At 34.1% G+C, this 14,292-nt stretch overlaps 1 long non-coding RNA gene across 1 annotated transcript; it reads right to left on the reverse strand.

Moving 5' to 3' along the window:
- Nucleotides 1-1,289: 1,289 nt before the first annotated feature.
- On the reverse strand, nucleotides 1,290-2,509 carry LOC132122616 (uncharacterized). The gene is made up of 2 exons (XR_009426406.1): nucleotides 2,169-2,509; nucleotides 1,290-1,616 (listed from the first exon to the last, which is right to left on the reverse strand). It is a non-coding gene; the product is annotated as an uncharacterized LOC132122616 (long non-coding RNA).
- Nucleotides 2,510-14,292: the final 11,783 nt, after the last annotated feature.

Raw genomic sequence — 14,292 nt, forward strand, 5'->3', positions numbered from 1 at the left:
AGTTTGTCATTATAATTTATTTAAGCAAGATAAAGTAAATATATTTACTTTGTATAAAAAAAAATAATTTCCTGCCCCAGCAAACATTCGGACGTCTTTTGACCGTTGAAAAGATGTCCGTCCGACACGTCCCGTCATGGTTGAAAAATAGTTCCAAAATGAAAGTTGAACCGACGTCTTCTGGACGTGAACTGCACGTCCCTGGACGTCTAAATGTGTCGTCTTCTGGACGTCTAAATGCGTCGATTTCTGGACGTCGTTGTCTTCTGGATTTTTGTTGCTGCATAGTTTAAGTGTATATAACCCTGCATATAAAATAATCACACACCCACTGTGTAACATCGTGAAAAGCAATCTTGAGGTTTAACACATCTTGACAAAAGTTCTAAATCGGTCCAGTCAGACCTGAACGTCCATAAAACATCTTAATCAAGTGTATATCACAAACAATAATACATTATTTGTGGACGTATGCAAAAAAGAAGCATGTTCTGATTTAGCACATTTTATTGTTTTGGACAGTTTAGCATCTGTTAACCAAACTAAAATACTGAATTATTATATAAAGGGATAGTTTACCCAAAAATTAAAATTCTGTCATTTACTCACCCTCATGTTTCAAACCTGTATACCTTTCTATGTTCGGATGATATTGTTTTCACGTTTGCTTGACAAATGACAAATAAGAATCTTCAAGATGATAAAAATCTATTTCAAAAGGCGAGCCATACTCTTAATCGCTATTGACCTATAGATTAATATAAAAGCAATAAATTAAACACATAATCCTATAAAACCAAATGTAATTCTTCTAAGGTAAAAACAGCGTTAATGATTTAAAGAATATTATTTTAAATTACTTTCGGCTTACTGACGTCATCACCACCTCACGTTTAGGTCTTAGTTTATCAATAATCAAAAACAGATTACAATTATTTTTGAGAATACAAACGTCTCTTAACACGGTTAGTCGCACCTGCTGTTCTTAAGTTAAAGTCAAAAGCTATTTTTTAACATTAGTGAACTAACAAGAACAAACAACGAACAGCTGTATTTTTATTAACTAACAAAGTTTAATAAATACTGTATCAAATGTATTGCTCAGTTAATGTTAGGCAATACTTCAATGTTAACAAATTAAACCTTATTGTAAAGTGTTACCCTAGAAAACTAGGTTTTGCTTGATAGAAAAAAGATGTAGTTGACAAAACCACTAAATTATCAAATTAAAACATTAGTCAAGAGTTTAGTAACCTTGTGTTACGTGACATAAGCAAACAGACACAGCATTATCCACTAAAACATTTATTTAGCTTTCAGTTTCAGTTGTCAATTCAATAGATAGATAGACAGATAGATAGATAGATAGATAGATAGATAGATAGATAGATAGATAGATAGATAGATAGATAGATAGATAAACTCATTCATTAATTCATCCTGTAGTAGCAGTCCATAGAACAGAATCCAGGAAACTCTTTGTCTGAATAGAAAGCTGTGAAGATGCCCTTCTTTCTAAGACCACAGTATCTACAGCATCACACATCTGCTGAGCTCCAGCTCCACTCTGTGTGTCTTCCTCACATCTGGACTGACAGACTTGCAGTCAACAATACCTGCACAAGAGAAAAAACTCATGTTGAGAGATTTAAACAAGAAGTAACCAATAAGTAGAATAAAATTTTAGATAAAAAAGACTGCAAGTGTTGTCACTAGCAGAAGCACAAGAGTCTGAGAGATGCTAGTCTGCAGCCAGAACCTTCTCCATTATATTATAATACAACTGTACTGCTGACTCTGCACTGAGTACCAAAAGTACATATGCTTCCTGTGCATGTTTACTAAAAGAATGGAATCACAAAAAAGGTTATTGGCACTCATCTATACCACATGTTATACTAATATTTGGTTAATATGCAACCTTCAAAAGAGTGAATGTCCTTCAAGTGCACTTTGCCCAATGGTACAGTTGAGGCATGAGGATACAAAAGGCTTATCATTCAGAGTAAAGTTACTGACAGTGCTTGTCTCCCTCTTCTAATGTTGAGAATGTGCCTCTGAAGTAAAGTCAGTGTCTTTCTCAGGTGTATTGGATATGCAATGTTGAGCACAAAATACATCCAGAAGGCTGTTATGAAGGCTTCATCAAGGCTGGTGCACTGACACACATATATTCACAGTGAGCCCTCCTCCTATGATTGCCATTTTACAATCAGTATCCATCAGGTGTGTGGTAGGAAAGGTGGAGCAGGGTCCCCCTACATGAACAAATAACATAAATAAAATAAGAAGAAGAAGAAAAGAAAATGCTTTTTAAATTTCTTTAAATTCTGTTCCATCATCTTTAGCTCAGACAGTGTAGGTACATACAGTGCAGAACTGCAAAAACAATCAGTAGTTTGGCTCCAAATCTCAGCTAGAAATGGTCATTTTAACCCACTCAAAAAACAAAAAAATCTGTAAATATGATTCAATTACATTTGAAATTTTGTTTTTATCACCGTTTATGTTTCTCTTTCTTCAGAAAACAAAATACTGCGAAAATAAAAATTGAGCAGTTTTGTTGATTTGACACGAAATTACCCAAATTATCTGCCATGTAGCATGCATAGCACAACTAAACTTGTAACGTAACTTACGTTTGTGATGAATCGCTCGACGTCTGTGGCTTTGCAAATGAGTAAATACCTTGTGTCTTTCACATGGTTTATAAACAATGTTACACAAAAAGGACATCGATACAGACTACCAACTTTGTCTGTCAACAATAATAAACTAAATATAAATAACTAGAGCTGCAAGATATAACACAAAGTAAATAAATTATGATCGTATTGTAACAAGCTATCGTAACGAACATGTTTGTGATATATGAAGCATAGATAAACGTATGATGAATTTCACCACGTCTTCTTCTTTCTTCGTCTTCTTCACATAATGTGTTAAAACGACACAACTCTTCGGCATGATTGTCCCGTGTATTTCAATTGGCGCCAACGCAATGTTTTCCCCCACGGGCTAAATTCACATCACGTGAAAGGGCGTTCCCAGGGGCATTCCCAGACCAACCGTCTGTATCTATTACCTTTTGGCACACCCATTCTAGCTACCTTTTACCACGCCCATTGCTCCAGGCTGCAGCTACCCCTGTCTCTAAACGCCGTCCATTGCACCGTTGTTTACTGCCTAAAATGCCATAAATTACGGCGTTTTTTACGTCCCTAAACGCCGTCGATTGCGCCGCTCTTTACCGCCTAAAACGCCGTCAATTACGCTGTTTTTAACGTCCATAAACGCCGTCGATTGCGCCACTCTATACCGCCTAAAACGCCGTCAATTACGGCGTTTTTAACGTCCCTAAACGCCGTCCATTGCGCCGCTCTTCATCACCCTTGCAATCTTGTTCATAAATTACTTACGTTTATAAATGCCCTATGAAATATCTTTATTCAGTCTAGTTCTGAATGTGTTGCAATTTGCAAACATACAAATAATCACAGAAGTACTGGAATAAAAGTTTATAGTTTGATATAGTAATCAAAATAGAGTAGGCTAAATCACTTTTTGAAAGTGACTTCATGCTTTCATGACTGTATCAATTACAACGTAACGCCAGCAAGTGGAGACAACTGACTTAAAACAGAGATTTATTCAAATAAAAGTTGATTTTTTTCATAAATAAAACAAGTGAAGTTTTTTTTCAGCTAAAAATGCAATACCAATAATAGTATTAATTGCGAACCTTATCTTGACATCTTCAAAAAATACAATTAAATCATATGTTGTTCCTGTTTCACATTTCACCAGGCATGCATTTGGGTAGCTTCATCTGATTAAAATAATATGGTTTTATATAACCAGCTTCTGCGTCACAGGGGACCACCTCGTTCACCTCAGTCACTTCCCCCCTCACCTCTGGTGTTGTCTCCATAGTGGGCACCCTGATTTTGGTCTGTGAGGCAGGGTAATGCCCTGGGAAGGTCTCCCAGTCTGTTAAATGCACAGATTAAAAACTAAATGTCTTAATTTCAATTTAATAGTTCTTTGCCATTTGTATTTTATTTTTTCATTCAGGTTATGCAGAGTGAAATAAGTACGGTAAAGCCTTTAGAAATAATTATTAAATAACTATTAAATTTTCAAACTACCAAAATTTTGCACTTTCGCATTATGCCTTGTATGACCAAAATGATGGAGTATAGTGTATTTTATGTTTCTGCTTTTTGACCGCGCTGGCGCCTCACGCGCTCATTGCATAGCCTACGGTATTCATTGTAAACAGCGCAGTAGAGAGGATCCAGGGCCCCTTGTCTCCAAAAATTTGATTGATGAGGGTCATAAAAGCCATCTGTTCTGGACACCTGTTTGTACACCCCCCTCCCCTCCCTGTACACCCTCCAGTGACCTCAATATGAACTTATGAACCAAGGAGGAATTTCGGAGGGGGGGAGAAGTTGTGGGAAGCTATGTGCTTTTTTTTTTAAACTATGAAAAGGGTCGAAATCATGAAAATGGTGCAAGGGAAGATTTTATTAAGGTTTTAAATAAACAGTGTATTTCAAGAAACAGATTATAAACACATAGCAGCAATGGATACAATGTGATGATCGTTTTCGTAGTTGGAAAAGTGTAAAAACGTTGTTAAAGTTGTTACAAATGAAGTAAAACTAGGTTACTGGTTATTTATCTGATACAACCAAACGAGTCAAAACTATCAGATGTGTTTTCGTTAAGCAATACGTGAAAAAGATGTGAGAGCTTGTAGCATTACAATTTAAAAATGGTGTTTTGTTACCAGTTAGAAAATAAAGAAAACTAGGTAATAGAGTTTTAGCATTTGTACCTTACCTCAAACTGAAAAAAAGAAACGAATGTAAAGCAGCGATACAAACCAGAAAAGTAGGCGTTTTGTCACGAGGTTAGAGAAAATTTAAAACAAAAGAAAAAAGATGGTAGACATTACGTGGATCTAAAATAAAATACACCAGACCCCGTCTTTAAAACACCAGCACAAGATACTTGTCAAAACTATGTTGTACTTTACCACTAACTAAAATTTTACTGACAAGAGTTAAACAAAAGAAAGATCTCACAGCAAAGTGTTATGACGTCTCCGGTAACGTTAGCTCGACTCAAAAAAAAAAAAAAAAAAGAAGCGAACGTAATATTGTTATAAACCAAGAAAGTAGGCGTTTGTCACGTCGGGTGAAAAGTTAAAACAAAAGAAAAAAATAGGTAACTTAGGCATTTACGCGGATCTAAAAGAAAATAGCCTACATCAGACAAGATACTTGTCAAATCTATGCAGTACTTTACCACTAACTACAATTTTAAAAAGCGAGACTGTTAGACGAAAGAAAAAAAAAAAAGATCCTCCGGCAGAGTTGTGATGCGTCCGTAAAACAACCTCCCGGCACCGATGAACAGTTAGAATGAGGCTCGGGAATGCTCCGGAAAAAAAAACCACGCCTCCAGCGCTAGAGAGGGCCGGGCAGGAGGCGTGATAGCAGCATTAAATAGATTTAAATGTTACAATAATTAAACTAAGTAGTTTTTAATAAATAGACATCAGTCCTTAATTAGTGAAAACTTTATATCCGTTTAAACATATGGTCAATTTTTACTTTTTAAATGATGTAGACCTATACGATTTTTATTTACTTTTAGGCTAGTCTTAAAAAAAAAAAAAAAAAAAAAAAAAAAACATAGTTGAAAAAGCGTTATTTGTTTTTAATGTGTTAAGTTAATTGCTTTAATCTACGACTAGTCTAAATTTAGACTATCTCCGTCGATATATTTTTTTATTTTTGTCAAGCTTAATTTCTCAAGCTATGTCAATTAACACACACACACACACACACACACTTTCCTTCTGTCAAGCTTGTGTCGCGTTATCTAGTAAATAAACCAGACGTCATCTCGGTCATCTCAAGCACCGAAACCCGAATGTGTCGGTGTCTGTGTGATTACAGGCGTCTACATATCAGTTAGACATCAAGCGGTTGTAAAAACATCTAACAGGTTTTGAAATGCTTGTAACTGGCTTGTGAAACTAACTAATTTCAAAGGGTGTTTTATATATATATATATATATATATATATAACACACACACACACACACGCACACATACTTTCCTTCCCCCATGCTTATTCTGTGAAACATTTCTATAGCCACATCTTTATTTAACAAAATCTAAAATGAGATCTGATTTATTGCTATATTAAATGCTTCTGTAAGTTGTAATCTTTCGTTGTCATATCTTTTACATTTTATTAAAATAGGTTCAACTGTTTCACAATATCGCATTTAACACAAAGTCCAGACACATGTATTTCATCTTATAAATAATGACTGATTAAGTGCAATGTGTCCAATTCTATGGAGAGATCTTCTCTTCTATTCCCAAAAATTCTCCATTCATTTCCAACTGGTCTTTGAATATTATATAAATGCTGGCATTTATTCTAACCAACCCATTTAATTTGACACGTATCTTTTTATTTTTATTTATTTTTAATTAGACCTTTTTATTTCTAATTTACTCATTGGAGTATTAAATAAGATGTCTGACATTTTAATGGTCCACTTTTATCTGGTCCACTACTTTCATTAACTATATGTGTGGGTATCCATACAAAATAAATCTTTGTTATTGCTTGTATTCTGAACAAACTCTGTAAAATGCCTGACAAAATGCTTTGTCTAGTAGAAGCTTCACCACTCTTTAAACTTGATAGTACTGAAAATGAGTCTGAACATATGACTACTTTAATGTGTTCAACCCCACTGAAGAGCCAAAAATATGACAATCATTTCTGTAGTATAAACGGACGGATGATTAGATGTTCTTTCTGGTATTCTATGCGCTTTTTTTTTTTAATCTAAACAAAAGACCTTGATGTTTTATTTTATTTTAATAAGCCACTCACACTTACTAACTTCTTATTAACTTATTAACTTCTGGCACGAAATTCTAGATTCATAAATGTATGTTTTTCAAAATTCCCCCACGTTTAGTGGCGTTTAAAGTGGAATTTGTGATGTATTTGGGGTGCGTTAAAAGGCATGAAAAGTCCCAAACCAAGACTTTTGTATTCTTCATTAGAGGACTTTGGTTTCTTAATGTGAAAATCTGTTACTCCCCACTACATTTTCTTTATCATTATATTTTTATTTTTTCTTAAGTGTTGTTTTATATATTTTACATTTATTTTGTTTTATGATGTACAGAGTGTGAACAAAAATTGAGTGTAATCTCAGACCGTATTTGTAAATCTACCAGTAATGGACGTCTTTATGTTTTTAATGTTTAAAGCATCGAATAAAAAATAAAAAACACACACTAACACTTCCCCAACCACCCTAATAACGTTGGTCGCAAAGGTTTAAATGTATGTTAAAAGAATTAAACAAAGAAATGTTTTTAATAACAACACATCAGTTCTCATTCGATGAAAACATTCTACCTGGTTTTAATATTAGACAGATGTTTTAACTTTAAAATTAGGTTTACATATACGATTTAATTTTTTAATCTCAACAAAATTCCTTGTTGGAAAAAGTGTTGTTTTATTTAATTTTAATAAGTCACTCACACATACTTTAGTAGTCTAAACCCTTGAATACGTCTTTTATGTTGTCAATATTAACTTCTATCATTGCTATATCATTGCTATATCAATTAAAACATGCGTTTAGGCAAACACAAATATTAAACAGGAATGAATGTGATATGTCAAGATGGGCTTTTCTTGCCAAAGAAACTTTTACAACATTACAGGAAAGGCTAAATATTTCATCTCTAGTAGTGCGTAGAAACGCGTCTGGTGTCTTTGTGTTTACTTTTACGATCATGTCAGTGAAGACTGTAAACGGGGTTCTGGTGTTGTAAATGGTGTGCTGCTGGTCAGCTAAAGTAAATAATTGTTTGTGTATTCCGTGATCAAAGGGACAATTTCGACTTTATGACTTTATGATGATTGCAAGGTTAGCTGAAAGTTCATTTACTGGTCAAAAGGATGTGAAATCTTTTAACAAGTCAGACCATAGAAAAATGTAGTTTAATTCGAATTAATTTAGTTTATTTTAGTTACATTTATAATTTTATTAACCCCTAGATCTTTCAACCTCAACATAGACGTACTGAGAATGCAAACAAGTACACAAACACAACCATACAATCATAAACACACACACACACGCACACACACACAGATACACACACACACACGCACACACACACACACACAGATACAAATGTAGACATACAGAAAACATGAACATGTAACCAAACAAATACAAATATACACTCAAACAGGTACATAAATACACAAACAAACAAACAAAATAGGTCACAAACACGAAAATACCTATATTAGATTGAAAATGAGTTGTCATAAGTTTTCTTTGAAACCAAAAGTGTTTGTTGCGACAAATGTCTCACAGAACTTTATACAATAGATTAGATGGCCTTTATCACTTTCCAAATGGGGTTGTTAACCATGATGTTTTTTAAAATAGATTAAAAAGTATTATTTTTTAGCTTTCATGTAGGATTCATGTCAGCACTCAAATGTTTTTAGCAAGAGTCCAGAGACAGATGAAAATAGATGCGTGAAGAAAAAAATGTAAGAGGTTTTTAATGACAGACTAGTTGGTTTAGATTGTTTAAAACAACTGAGTTTATGCATTTCTCTTGAATGTGTGTACGGTAACTGTTGTATACATGAAGCAGAAGAAATACATAAACGCATTGTGATTGATGTTAAACAATAAAAAATATATTATTTATATATCATAACTTACTTTCTTTTCAAAACAAAATAAACATTCTTATGACTTTTTAACTGCGAACAACCGGTTTGGTTGGAAAATAAAAAATAAATAAAAACATATTAGGTTTCTTAGTTAGATTGCTTATAGTTTGTAGTAAAATCACATATATAAGCTAAAACATTTTTCTTTCAAACCACGCCGTTTTCACACACATTCCTCACAAAACTGCCAACAAAGACCTTAAGTTTTGGTTTTAACGTTTAGCTGTAACTGAGACCTTGGGGGGAATTATTTTACGCACAGTTTTGGGGAAGTTACTATGAACTTTGCAATAGGTTATAGATCACAAATGAACCTATTTAAAATCTAAAAGGTTGCGCAACTATATAAATTTCTTTAAAAAAAGTAATGTAACTGATAACATTTGATTACATGTTTATGACTTGTAATGTTTTTAACCGTTAATCTTTTGAAACGTGTAAACAGGACGGGTTAACATTAGAGCGCTCAACAGCTAATGACCGTCAGACTTTTCAAAATCCTTCATCACTTAAATTAGGATTGTGATCGTGATTTCATTTTAAAGCACAACCAGCACAAAATCAGATTTGCTTGGAGATTAAATACATAGAGTAGTTAGAGTTAGTTAAGGTGGTTTACGAAATATATTAATTAAATCTGTACGTGTGTGAAAAAATATTCAGATGTAACATTTTCATAATTAACCGCAATTTAATTATTTTTCTGTGACTGTAACTGATTACATTTTATTTTTGTAATCAAATGATATAATTTAGCTATATGTAACTAGTTGATCCCTAACACTGATTATGCATTCTGACAATAATAGATTGTGAAAGTGTTCATTATCCTCTTTAACTTTAAAAATGCGGACAGTGTCGCTTAACACTAGCTTGGCAAACAAGGGTTTGCTCTTAAAACAACCACCAGACCCCCGACTTGAAAGCACCGTGACAAGTATAGCCATTGCAGAAATGTATTATAGAGATGCAGTAAGATAAACTCTGGATGCCCGATTGACCGACTTATGACATGTTTACCTTATTATTACAAGGCCCTGCTTACCTAGTTTTATGATGAAATATGTCTGTAAAAATAAACAAACATACACACAATCTCCAGAACGGGGTCTGATGATGGGTCTTCATCATTTCCTGATGAAGACAGACTGGATATTCAGACCACAGCAGCAGGACACGAATGTCTTTTTCTAAAGATAAAGACAATTATTTGGTTTCAGGACACACGCATCCTAATGGTTCACAAGATAACATAACAACGGTTGCTCCATTACAGCATAGCCAACCCTATTTTAGCCTGTTTTAGCACATGTACAGTATATCGTATTATTCTTGAATATAGTCGTTTAGTCTAAATATGTGTTAACAGTTATTTATTGTTATTATATGTATTATATGTTTTTGTTTTACAAAGGGGTTCAATTTAATACATTTAACTAATACCTCATTCAAGCTATGTAGATCTTCAGGTCAGGGAACTACAATACCCATCATACACCTTTGCAAATCTCTTTTTTGTGATCTGTTTTACTGATGCAAAGTCCGATTCACTTCTGAAAATGATTCATTTGGACAGTTTGGTTCAATGAACTGATTCATAGGCCCCTTAAGTCATTTTCGCAATTATGTCAGTACACATATTTTTCTTCTAACAACTCAAGAGTCATTTCATTTCTGTCAATCATCTAAATAAATGTATTGTGTGAACACATATTGGTGGTTTCAGGTGTTTTTGGTAAGTGTAAGCGGTGAAAACTTAAATGTGACCGTCGAGTAACGTTAGCTACTCAAACGAAGACAAATTGTGTAAGTGTTCATTAAGATGTCGAAATGAAAATAAGCGTACAAATATCCATAATGACAATAAGTACAATATACCCTAAAGACACAATAGCCCCTGCTAAGTACACCCAAAATTTGTTAGAGTGGTGAGATATTTACGTTTACCTTAATTCATTTAGCAGACGCTTTTATCCAAAGCGACTTACAGATGAGGACGGTGGAAGCAATCAAAACAACAAAAAGAGCAATGATATATAAGTGCTATAACAAGTCTCAGTTAGGTTAACACAGTACACGAAGCATGGGCTTTTAAATAATATAATAAATAAAAAGAAAACAGATTGAATAAAAAAGAATAGAGCAAGTTAGAGAACTTTACACACACACACACACACACACACACACATATAAATAGATATAAACCGCAATGTTTTTCATAGCGTTACACTTTGAAACCAGAACGATATGTTTACATGATTTTGTTTGCTCTTTCTGTTTGAATCTGTTTACCGTAGTTTTCACCATCCTAATTGCAATGGTTTGGTCTTGCGCTTAGGGCCTATACGACTCGTTTTCCCAGTTTTTGGTCTCGTGTAAGTGGGTCTCTTTGTTCATACCAAGCAATATTTCTGTGAATTTGGGTATTAAAATATTGCTTTAAACATCGTCTTCATTCGAGACGTTTACTTAACATCATTATATTGTCCTAGTTTATATCAGATATAAGATATGTTGCTTATTATTATTGAATTGTTAACAAACAAACCAAAAAGTTTCTGAACTCAGAGAACAGAATAGCGTGTGAAGTGGATCAATCTTTTATTTCAACACTATATTGTTGAATATACATCGATGTAGTGAAGAAAATGATCAAATTGTCATTAAAAACAAACATGACATTACAGGGAATCTAACCAGAATAGAAAATCTCTGCAGATTAACATGTTTTGCTCCAATATAAAATCAACCAACGATGCAACAATTTCACAGGTCATAGAATCATAATTTTTGGAAGCCAACAGCACACATTGATCTGTTACAGATGTACACAGATAGAGAACGTCATTAACGTCCATCTCATCTTCACATTCAGACATCGCTTCCAGAATTTTACGTGCAGAAACATACACCGGGTCCATCCCAGTTAAAAATATGCATTCCGCCGTGATGATCTTTTGCATCAGACCGATCATCTGTCTTCTGTAGTGTAGTTTAAAAACAGGGTCGATAATGTCTTTTATCTTTTATAATGTCTCAACAGCGCCGCTCCATTTACCCTCCATGGGTCTTTGTGCAGCGTCAGACGACTTTTTCAGAATTCGATGATTTCCAAGGCATAAACTTTGGCCTTAATCGATATAGAACTTTGTCGCCGAATGCGGATGTACTGTTTTAATTCACGATGAATTTACGGTTTATAGATTTATTGTATAGTTTATTGTTCACAGCAGGCAACTGTAGCATAGTAGTCTTTGTTGGCTTTAGTGATTGGACTCACCCTCAACCCCTTGTATGATGTACACGATAGGGGGGTTGTCATCAGGAAGTCATAAAGATCGGTCACGCCCAAGATGGCTCTGCTCAAGATGATCAAGATGATCACTCGAGTCGGCCGTGATATTTTGGTTTGTTTGTTAACAATTCAATAATAATAAGCAACATATCTTATATCTGATATAAACTAGGACAATATAATGATGTTAAGTAAACGTCTCGAATGAAGACGATGTTTAAAGCAATATTTTAATACCCAAATTCACAGAAATATTGCTTGGTATGAACAAAGAGACCCACTTACACGAGACCAAAAACTGGGAAAACGAGTCGTATAGGCCCTAAGCGCAAGACCAAACCATTGCAATTAGGATGGTGAAAACTACGGTAAACAGATTCAAACAGAAAGAGCAAACAAAATCATGGAAACATATCGTTCTGGTTTCAAAGTGTAACGCTATGAAAAACATTGCGGTTTATATCTATTTATATGTGTGTGTGTGTGTGTGTGTGTGTGTGTAAAGTTCTCTAACTTGCTCTATTCTTTTTTATTCAATCTGTTTTCTTTTTATTTATTATATTATTTAAAAGCCCATGCTTCGTGTACTGTGTTAACCTAACTGAGACTTGTTATAGCACTTATATATCATTGCTCTTTTTGTTGTTTTGATTGCTTCCACCGTCCTCATCTGTAAGTCGCTTTGGATAAAAGCGTCTGCTAAATGAATTAAGGTAAACGTAAATATCTCACCACTCTAACAAATTTTGGGTGTACTTAGCAGGGGCTATTGTGTCTTTAGGGTATATTGTACTTATTGTCATTATGGATATTTGTACGCTTATTTTCATTTCGACATCTTAATGAACACTTACACAATTTGTCTTCGTTTGAGTAGCTAACGTTACTCGACGGTCACATTTAAGTTTTCACCGCTTACACTTACCAAAAACACCTGAAACCTGTAACTCTGTCATAATTAGGTTAGTTAAAAATACAAAAACGTAATGCCTGACACCTTTGTAACTGACTAAAAACCGATGTTTAAGCTAAACAAATGACAGAGGCACTGTGCCTAAAACTGCGAACACAAACATCACTAACTTAAATGAGCAAAATACAATAACCACCAATATGTGTTCACACAGTTAACGTTATTTAGATGATTCAGCATTAACTTAAATGAACAGATGATAATAACCACCAATATGTGTTCACACAATACATTTATTTAGATGATTGACAGAAATGAAATGACTCTTGAGTTGTTAGAAGAAAAATATGTGTACTGACATAATTGCGAAAATGACTTAAGGGGCCTATGAATCAGTTCATTGAACCAAACTGTCCAAATGAATCATTTTCAGAAGTGAATCGGACTTTGCATCAGTAAAACAGATCACAAAAAAGAGATTTGCAAAGGTGTATGATGGGTATTGTAGTTCCCTGACCTGAAGATCTACATAGCTTGAATGAGGTATTAGTTAAATGTATTAAATTGAACCCCTTTGTAAAACAAAAATATATAATACATATAATAACAATAAATAACTGTTAACACATATTTAGACTAAACGACTATATTCAAGAATAATACGATATACTGTACATGTGCTAAAACAGGCTAAAATAGGGTTGGCTATGCTGTAATGGAGCAACCGTTGTTATGTTATCTTGTGAACCATTAGGATGCGTGTGTCCTGAAACCAAATAATTGTCTTTATCTTTAGAAAAAGACATTCGTGTCCTGCTGCTGTGGTCTGAATATCCAGTCTGTCTTCATCAGGAAATGATGAAGACCCATCATCAGACCCCGTTCTGGAGATTGTGTGTGTTTGTTTATTTTTACAGACATATTTCATCATAAAACTAGGTAAGCAGGGCCTTGTAATAATAAGGTAAACATGTCATAAGTCGGTCAATCGGGCATCCAGAGTTTATCTTACTGCATCTCTATAATACATTTCTGCAATGGCTATACTTGTCACGGTGCTTTCAAGTCGGGGGTCTGGTGGTTGTTTTAAGAGCAAACCCTTGTTTGCCAAGCTAGTGTTAAGCGACACTGTCCGCATTTTTAAAGTTAAAGAGGATAATGAACACTTTCACAATCTATTATTGTCAGAATGCATAATCAGTGTTAGGGATCAACTAGTTACATATAGCTAAATTATATCATTTGATTACAAAAATAAAATGTAATC

The sequence above is a fragment of the Carassius carassius genome, chromosome 40, assembly GCF_963082965.1.
Source record: "Carassius carassius chromosome 40, fCarCar2.1, whole genome shotgun sequence".
In the NCBI taxonomy this organism is placed as follows: Eukaryota; Metazoa; Chordata; class Actinopteri; order Cypriniformes; family Cyprinidae; genus Carassius; species Carassius carassius.